This window comes from Schistocerca cancellata, chromosome 7 (genome assembly GCF_023864275.1).
Source record: "Schistocerca cancellata isolate TAMUIC-IGC-003103 chromosome 7, iqSchCanc2.1, whole genome shotgun sequence".
Taxonomy (NCBI): Eukaryota; Metazoa; Arthropoda; class Insecta; order Orthoptera; family Acrididae; genus Schistocerca; species Schistocerca cancellata.
Genome location: NC_064632.1, coordinates 460293722 through 460302262, shown reverse-complemented (window position 1 = coordinate 460302262; position 8541 = coordinate 460293722).

Below are 8541 nucleotides of genomic sequence, written 5' to 3'. Positions count from 1 at the left end.
CGTGGGGCGTGAGGTCCCCACAGTACATCGATGTTGTCGCCAGTGGTCGGCGGAAGGTGCACGTGCCCGTCGACCTGGGACCGGACCGCAGCAACGCACGGATGCACGCCAAGACCGTAGGATCCTACGCAGTGCCGTAGGGGAACGCACCGCCACTTCCCAGCAAATTAGGGACACTGTTGCTCCTGGGGTATCGGCGAGGACCATTCGCAACCGTCTCCATGAAGCTGGGTTACGGTCCCGCACACCGTTAGGCCGTCTTCCGCTCACGCCCCAACATCGTGCAGCCCGCCACCAGTGGTGTCGCGACAGGCGTGAATGGAGGGACGAATGGAGACGTGTCGTCTTCAGCGATGAGAGTCGCTTCTGCCTTGGTGCCAATGATGGTCGTATGCGTGTTTGGCGCCGTGCAGGTGAGCGCCACAATCAGGACTGCATACGACCGAGGCACACAGGGCCAACACCCGGCATCATGGTGTGGGGAGCGATCTCCTACACTGGCCGTACACCACTGGTGATCGTCGAGGGGACACTGAATAGTGCACGGTACATCCAAACCGTCATCGAACCTATCGTTCTACCATTCCTAGACCGGCAAGGGAACTTGTTGTTCCAACAGGACAATGCACGTCCGCATGTATCCCGTGCCACCCAACGTGCTCTAGAAGGTGTAAGTCAACTACCCTGGCCAGTAAGATCTCCGGATCTGTCCCCCATTGAGCATGTTTGGGACTGGATGAAGCGTCGTCTCACGCGGTCTGCACGTCCAGCACGAACGCTGGTCCAACTGAGGCGCCAGGTGGAAATGGCATGGCAAGCCGTTCCACAAGACTACATCCAGCATCTCTACGATCGTCTCCATGGGAGAATAGCAGCCTGCATTGCTGCGAAAGGTGGATATACACTGTACTAGTGCCGACATTGTGCATACTCTGTTGCCTGTGTCTATGTGCCTGTGGTTCTGTCAGTGTGATCATGTGATTTATCTGACCCCAGGAATGTGTCAATAAAGTTTCCCCTTCCTGGGACAATGAATTCACGGTGTTCTTATTTCAATTTCCAGGAGTGTATATGTAGATGTAGACCCCAAACCTTCGCCATTTGCGTCATCAATGGTGTCAAACGAGAATTCATCGGAAGGCTGTTTCTGCCCCGACGCCAGTGATGGCCGTGTGTTGGTTAGTAGGAGGTCAATTGAGTGCCTGCTACCAAACTGTCTACGTGCTAGACAAACTGGACCTACGCCCGGAGTTATGGTCTGGGGTGCTATTTCGTGTAACATCAGTAGCACTCTCGTGGTTTTCACATGCACCCTGGCTGCAAATTTGTACGTCAATCTGGTGATTTGATTCAACCTGTTGTGCTGCCATTGATGAATAATATTCCAGAGGGCTTCCACACATGCCGTTGTTGTAACCCAACATGCTCTACAGAGTGTCAACATGTTGCCTTTGCCAGCTCGAGCACCAATCTGTCTCCAATCGAACACATATGGGACCAGACGATAACTCCAGCATCATCTACAAATAGCGATAACCGTCCCTGTATTGACTGACAAGTGCAACAGGCATGGAGCTCCATCCTACAAACTTACATTCGGCACCTGTACAACACAATGCATCCACGTTTCCACGCTTAGTGGTTACACCGGTTTTTAATGTACCAGCATTTCACATTTCTAATGTCTTACCTCGCGCTTACATTAACCTGTGATCTTGCAATGTTAATGAACTGGATATGTTACCTCGACAAATTTTTCTCGAGATTTCACTATGCTACATTAATTTTTTTACCGTGCTGCGATTTTTCTCCCGTCACTGTAGATCCAATTTGTACGTCTGCCAACCGCAGAAAGGGAATGGGACGACAATAAAGAGAGGGGGCGGCGGGGGGGGGGGGGGGGGGGGGACTTGATGTAGGGTTTTAAATTTCACTGGGTTCGTAAATTATAAAATATCTCGAAGAAAACAATCTATTGACAAACAACCAGCAAGTATTCAGAAACTAGAAAATAACGTGCTCCTGTTCTGGAGTGTAACTGCGCAATAAGGGATCCCTGCCACATAGGACTGACACTGAAAGAGTTCATAGAAGCGGGTCTCGTTTTATTTATCAACAAATATAGGAGATAGTGTCGTGCCTATGTTAAGAGAGCGGGGTGGCAACCATTGAAACAAAAGCGTTTTTCGCTGCGGCGAGATCTTTTCACGAAATTTAAACCACTTTCTCCTCCGAATACGAAAATATTTTGTTGACTCTCACCTGCGTAGGGAGAAACAACAATCGTGATAAAATAAGAGCCGGCCGATGTGGCTGAGCGGTTCTAGGCGCTACAGTCTGGAACCGCACGACCGCTACGGTCGCAGGTTCGAATCCTGCCTCGGGCATGGATGTGTGTGATGTCCTTAGGTTAGTTAGGTTTAAATAGTTCTAAGTCAGGGCTTAACAGATGGCCGGTTTTGAGCGCGAGTACTCGCGTCTGCTCAGGCACGTGCTCGCGAGCAGGTGCAAGGTCGCGGAGTAGGGAAGGAGGGGAGGGAGGGGAAATGCGCGCGCACGTTTGAATAGGGCCGCAGCATGCCTATTGAATTCGCACCGACTGTGTAACGTTTAAACTAGTACTACGATCAGCTCTAACAGTCACTTCGCTGGTTAAGAATCATGTCAAGTCGCCGTTGTGTAACCCCAACCATGCTTTCGCAGTTTAACCCCCATTGGGAGGAATTGTATCTGTTTACAGAAAAAGATGGAGTTGTAAAATGTTTAGTATGTCACAAAACGCTGAATTCTTTTAGGAAATTTAATTTGCAGCGACATTATACGTCGTACCAAGCGAAAGACTACGGAAGTGTGAAAAATGTGATGGACCAGATCGTGCACAGGAAGTTGTTAAACTTAAAAGGAAGCTGTCCAAAGAAGATCTGGACGACGAAGAAAAATCAACTGAGGCAGCTCTCAGAGTGAGTTACAAAATTGATTTGCTTTTAGCAAAATCCCTGCGCCCCTTCACTGATGGCGATTTAATAAAAGAATGTTCGGTAGCTGCAGCGGAACATTTGTGTCCATCTCAAGTTGAACAGTTTCTGATTGTGCCATTATCTAACATGACCATTATGCGTCGCATACAGGACATGGCAGACGACATCCAGAGCCAGCTTGCAAATATCTGTAAAAATGTTATGGCGTATTCTCTAGCTCTGGACGAAAGTGTTGATATCACTGGAACACACAGCTTGCCATATTTATTAGAGGTGTTAATAGAGATCTTCAGGTGAGGGAGAAGCTCCTCGATGTAGTAGTCATGAAGAACACTGCAACTGGAGGTGATATTTTAAGTAGTGTTGAAAAAAGTGTTGAAAATATAGGATTGTCGTGGAATTCTTTAGTTTCAGTGTCTACAGACGGTGCACCAGCGATGACAGGGAAAAAATCAGGTTTCGTTGCGCTGTTGAAGGAGAAAATGCAAAAACTGACCATGCCGAATGAAATAAGCGGCGTTCACTGTGTGATCCACCAGGAAAACTTATGTGCAAAGAGTATCACTCTAAAAAATGTGATGAGTGTTGTTCGTACAACCAATTATATAAGGAAGCATGGGCTACAACACAGACAATTTAAAAGCTTTCTTGAGGATGTAGAAAACCAGTATGGTAGCCTGCCTTATTACAGCGAGGTCCGCTGGCTTAGTCGTGGCGAATTATTAAATCGATTTTTTTGCCTATTAGATGAGATAAATATGTTCATGGAAATAAATAACATGTGTGTTCCTGAATTGAAAGAGCCTTCATGGAAATGTGATCTCGCGTTCTTAGCAGATTTAACTAGCCATCTGAATGCTTTGAACATTTCACTACAAGGTAAAGACCTGTTAATTACTCATTTCATAGATAGAATACGAGCTTTTAAAATGAAATTGACACTTTGGGTGAGTCAGCTGAAAACAGGAAATCTAGCTCATTTTCCTAAATTACCATCCATGCAAGATGTTCACAAAAACTGTGAACGTTATTCACATAGTTTAGTTGCCCTTAAGGAAGAATTTGATCAACGCTTTCAAGATCTGACAGCACTAGACAGTGATTTTGATCTGTTCTCCTCTCCATATTCAGCGAATATTGAAGAGATTCGTCCTGGGCTGCAACTAGAAATTATTGACCTGCAGTGTGACAGAGAATACGGAGACAAATTTCAGAACAAGAAAAACATTTTGGAATTCTACAGACACTTCCCTCAGCATAGATTTCCTCGTTTGCACATAACTGGCGGCTACAATAATATCAATGTTCGGTTCCACGTATGTTTATGAACAACTGTTCTCTGCAATGAAATGTAACAAAACGCGCCTGAGAAACGCATTTTCTGATCGAAATTTAAACTGCACGCTGCGCCTACAATGCACAAGAACAATTACTCCGAACATAAACCCAATGGTAAAGGGCAAAAAGTACAAGATAACCGAGAATCCCACACTTCAGTGACACCTTTTATTGTGTAACAGTTCACAAATTAATGCGAATGTAGAGGCATACACTAAGCTAATAAAATTATCTGGCACGTGTACATTCCCCTTTATTTGTTTCATTTGTCGCAGTATAATTCGTGAGTGATATCCCTGCAGGTGGCCGCGGATTTACATTGACTGGCAGCAGTTGTAGTGTGCCTCACATGACTCTCCGCTCTGGTCCGGTAGTGGGGGTAGCGTGCTCGCGCTGCTCCGTGCTCGCGCCTTGCTGCTCACAGCTTCCTCCGCGAGCACGTATGTTGTGAAGCCCTGTTCTAAGTTCTAGGGAACTGATGATCTCAGAAGTTAAGTCCCATAGTGCTTCGAGCCATTTGAACCATTTTTTTGTTCATTTTTCCGTCGTGCTGTTCGAGAGAAGAATTGCAGAGTGGTCATGTAGGTGTAGATGTAGATATGGACAGCTGTTGCACAGTTAGTATGCAAGAGCCGGACTCAAAGAGAGGTAATTACGAGAGTAAAAATTAAAGGCCCTTACACACGCACCAAATTATCGGCCGACCGACCGACCGTTCAATTTCGTGGTAGCCTACGCACGCCTCGACCGACTGCTCTCAGTGATTACAGCGCCGCCCTGCTGTTGGGATTTGTTTACCTTAAGTTCATTGGGTTTGTGTTCTGCGAGATCCCGCTTGGTTGCACACAGAAACGAAAACGGAGGTTTGCCTTGGCTTCTTCAGAGGTAACAAGATCAAAGGAGGCTGTGAGCAAGAAAGTGGCTAATGCAAGGAAAGAAATTCACCCGCATTCTGTTACTTAAGCAGTTGGGAGCCGATGATTTTCATAATTATCTCAGAATGGCTGAATCTTGCGTTTCGGAGCTGCTGAACATTATCAAACAGTTTTTAATGAAAACGAATACAATAATGAGAGATGCTGTAACCTGTGAGGAAAGGCTACATTACGATTCTTAACCACTGGAAGAAGTTAAGAGGACCTCAAATACAGTGCTGTTGCATCACCACAATTGGATCGAAAATTGTTGAAACCAAATAAGCCAAAATGTTCAGTTTTCGTTTTTTCACTGAATCTTTTGGTGTTGTAATGAAACACGTCATGTTCCTACAAATGGTAGAAAAGGTGGTAGACTTAACGATGTTTGTTGTTAAAACCAAATAAGTCACTGACTTATTTCGTTTCAACAAATGATGCTCCTTCCCGCGCAGAATCGGTTTTCCTCCACTATTACACACTGTTGATAAAATCATCCACTTCCTTTATTGTCGCACTGACAGTCTGTTAATGTTCGTTGAGCGGCAGTTGGGTGTATTAAAAAAAAAAGTGGCTCTGAGAACTATGGGACTTAACATGTGAGGTCATCAGTCCCCTAGAACTCAGAACTACTTAAACCAAACTAACCTAAGGACATCACACACATCCATGCCCAAGGCAGGATTCGAACCTGCGACCATAGCGGTCGCTCGGCTCCAGATTGTAGCGCCTAGAACCGCACGGCCACTCCGGCCGGCAGTTGGGTGTATTACCATGGCTCAAAAAGGAAGAATAGTAGTGCAGATTATGATAAAAATAAGGTAAAGACAGCTCGTACCAAAGGAATGCCTCATCGAAATTACAGAGGAGATTATGTTCCACGGAAAGCAGTTAGAAAATCTTGCCGGTAAATATCAACCTTTCTTGGAACCACCGTAGTAGTGCAGACGCAAATAATATCAGTATTACCAGCAATACCAATTTTATACTATTAATTTCCTTTCAGCTGCAGAATCGAATGTTATGACTCCATTGACGTAATTCAAAGTAATAATAATTTGGCAAAATTTCTTGATCTTTCTACCAAAGATGCCCAGGACTTAACATCTGCAGCCCCTTAGTGAAACAAAGGAAGTAAAGCAGAGGCCTCCTCGGAAATCTGATTCAGAACATTATGAAAACTGTAGGGACGCAACGTTTCCTTACCATGTAATGCTTGGAAGTGAGGGGAAACTGGTTTGCAAGAAAGCTTTTCCGAATTTAGATGCAGTGACAAATTCGCGCGTGTTTCGAGTCTGTTCAAAAATGGTTCAAATGTCTCTGAGCACTATGGGACTTAACATCTGAGGTCATCAGTCCCCTAGAACTTAGAACTACTTAAACCTAACTAACCTAAGGACATCACACACATTCATGCCTGAGGCAGGATTCGAACCTGCGACCGTAGCGGTCGCGCGGTTCCAGACTGAAGCGCCTTGAACCGCTCGGCCACCCCAGCCGGCCGTTTCGAGTCTGTAAATTGCTACTTACGGGAGTCACGTCTGTTGATAAACGCTGGAAAAACCCGAACACAAAGAAGACAATACCTTTGCACTCATTCACGAGCAAATAAAGTCTTTCCCCACAAAAGCCTCACACTGTTGGCAAAAAGAAGTAACATATTTAAACTCTGAACTAAATGTGCGGATATTGCACAGTATGTTCAATGACAAATATGCAGATTCTAAAGTAAAATATGATGTTTATCGTAATTAAAATCGGGACAATTTTAATTAGTCCTTTGGCAGACCGCATGTGGAAGACTTGTAAATGTGAAGAGCTTGAACTTTACTGAAAAGTCCACATTTAAATGAAAGAGCCAAGCTTGTCGCCAGAGCGGAATTAAATGTTCATAAGTGTCGTAGTTCTAAAATTTAGAACTCACTTCGGGATGCCAAGAGAAGAGCTCAATCTATTGATACTGTGGGAGCCATAGTTTTTGATTATATGCAGAACTTGCTGCTTCCACATATCCCGGTCCAACAGGTATTCTATCTGCGCCAAGTGTGAGTGTACTGTTTCGCCATACATGATTTGAAAACTGAACACTCCACTGTGTACCTGTAAAGCAGAAATATTCAAGAGCATAATACACAAATTTCCAGAGAGAGACTACTTCTTCCTCCCATGTGGTCGACACTTCGGACATATAAGAGGCACACGAAAATTCATGACCGCATTTACACCGCTTATAGATACGTGGAACTGATAGCAAGCCGTAAAAGGAATGTGACAATAAAATTAGTTAATGAAAAGAAAATACTAGATTTCGACAACTGGTGGCCAAAATATATTAGAAAAAGTGTTGTTTAGTTTGAGACAGTGACAGAACAACGCAATAAAAAAAAATTGTCTTCGCTCAGAGGAGCTTAAAAAATACAATACCTTTGGGCAGGGGAGGTGGGTGGCCTTCCGTATATCGATGGATTAGTAAGACATACTTTTCATTTAAGAAAAAGACATGAGCCCATCGTTCCAGTATTGAAGGACAGCATTCCAGCGGCCTACCCAACCTACCAAGCACCTATTTCCAGAATGAAGATGGGAGATGTGAAGAAAGTCAATGAATATGTGCCTGCTGCAAAGAGATCATTCTACGAAGAAGTGCTTTCTTGGCCAGTGATCGACTAAAATTATAGGTAACGCACAGTTAATCATTATGGCTGTTAAAATAATTCAGTTTGTTCTATTTTGTCAGACCGTGCTAATGTATTATGAGGTGTTCATACAATTAAATCTTAAAAGAGCAAAAAATTTGTTTGTAAATTGTTGAAACCGTGTAAGTCAAGAAACCTTGAAATCATTAAACATGGAAATGATGTACCCTAAGTTAATTATTTATCTCTCAACAGAAGCAGAATGAGTCACTTTCAGTTCTGGAAGTTCAGTAATGTACCAATAATACATATGGCAGTATTCAGTTTTTTGTTTCTACTGAAAAACGTAAAAAAAAAGACTTACTTGGTTTGAACAGTTGACGATTCAGTTATTAACTAAAATGATTTCGGACACCTCCTACACGATTTGTAGTTGGCCGAGGAAATACCACGTAGTAAATGAAATAAATAAAACAAAAGACGTTCATGCAAACGTTGTCAATTTATTTATATACGTAGCATAAAAGATGACCTGGAAAGTTTAAGAAGCTCATTTAATTCGAAGAAGAAGGACTGCAAATGGTGGTGGCGCACATCATGTAATAAATGCAGCAACAGATAATTAAGAAATGAAGTTCTTAGCAATTATATGACTATAAGAATATCTCACACTTT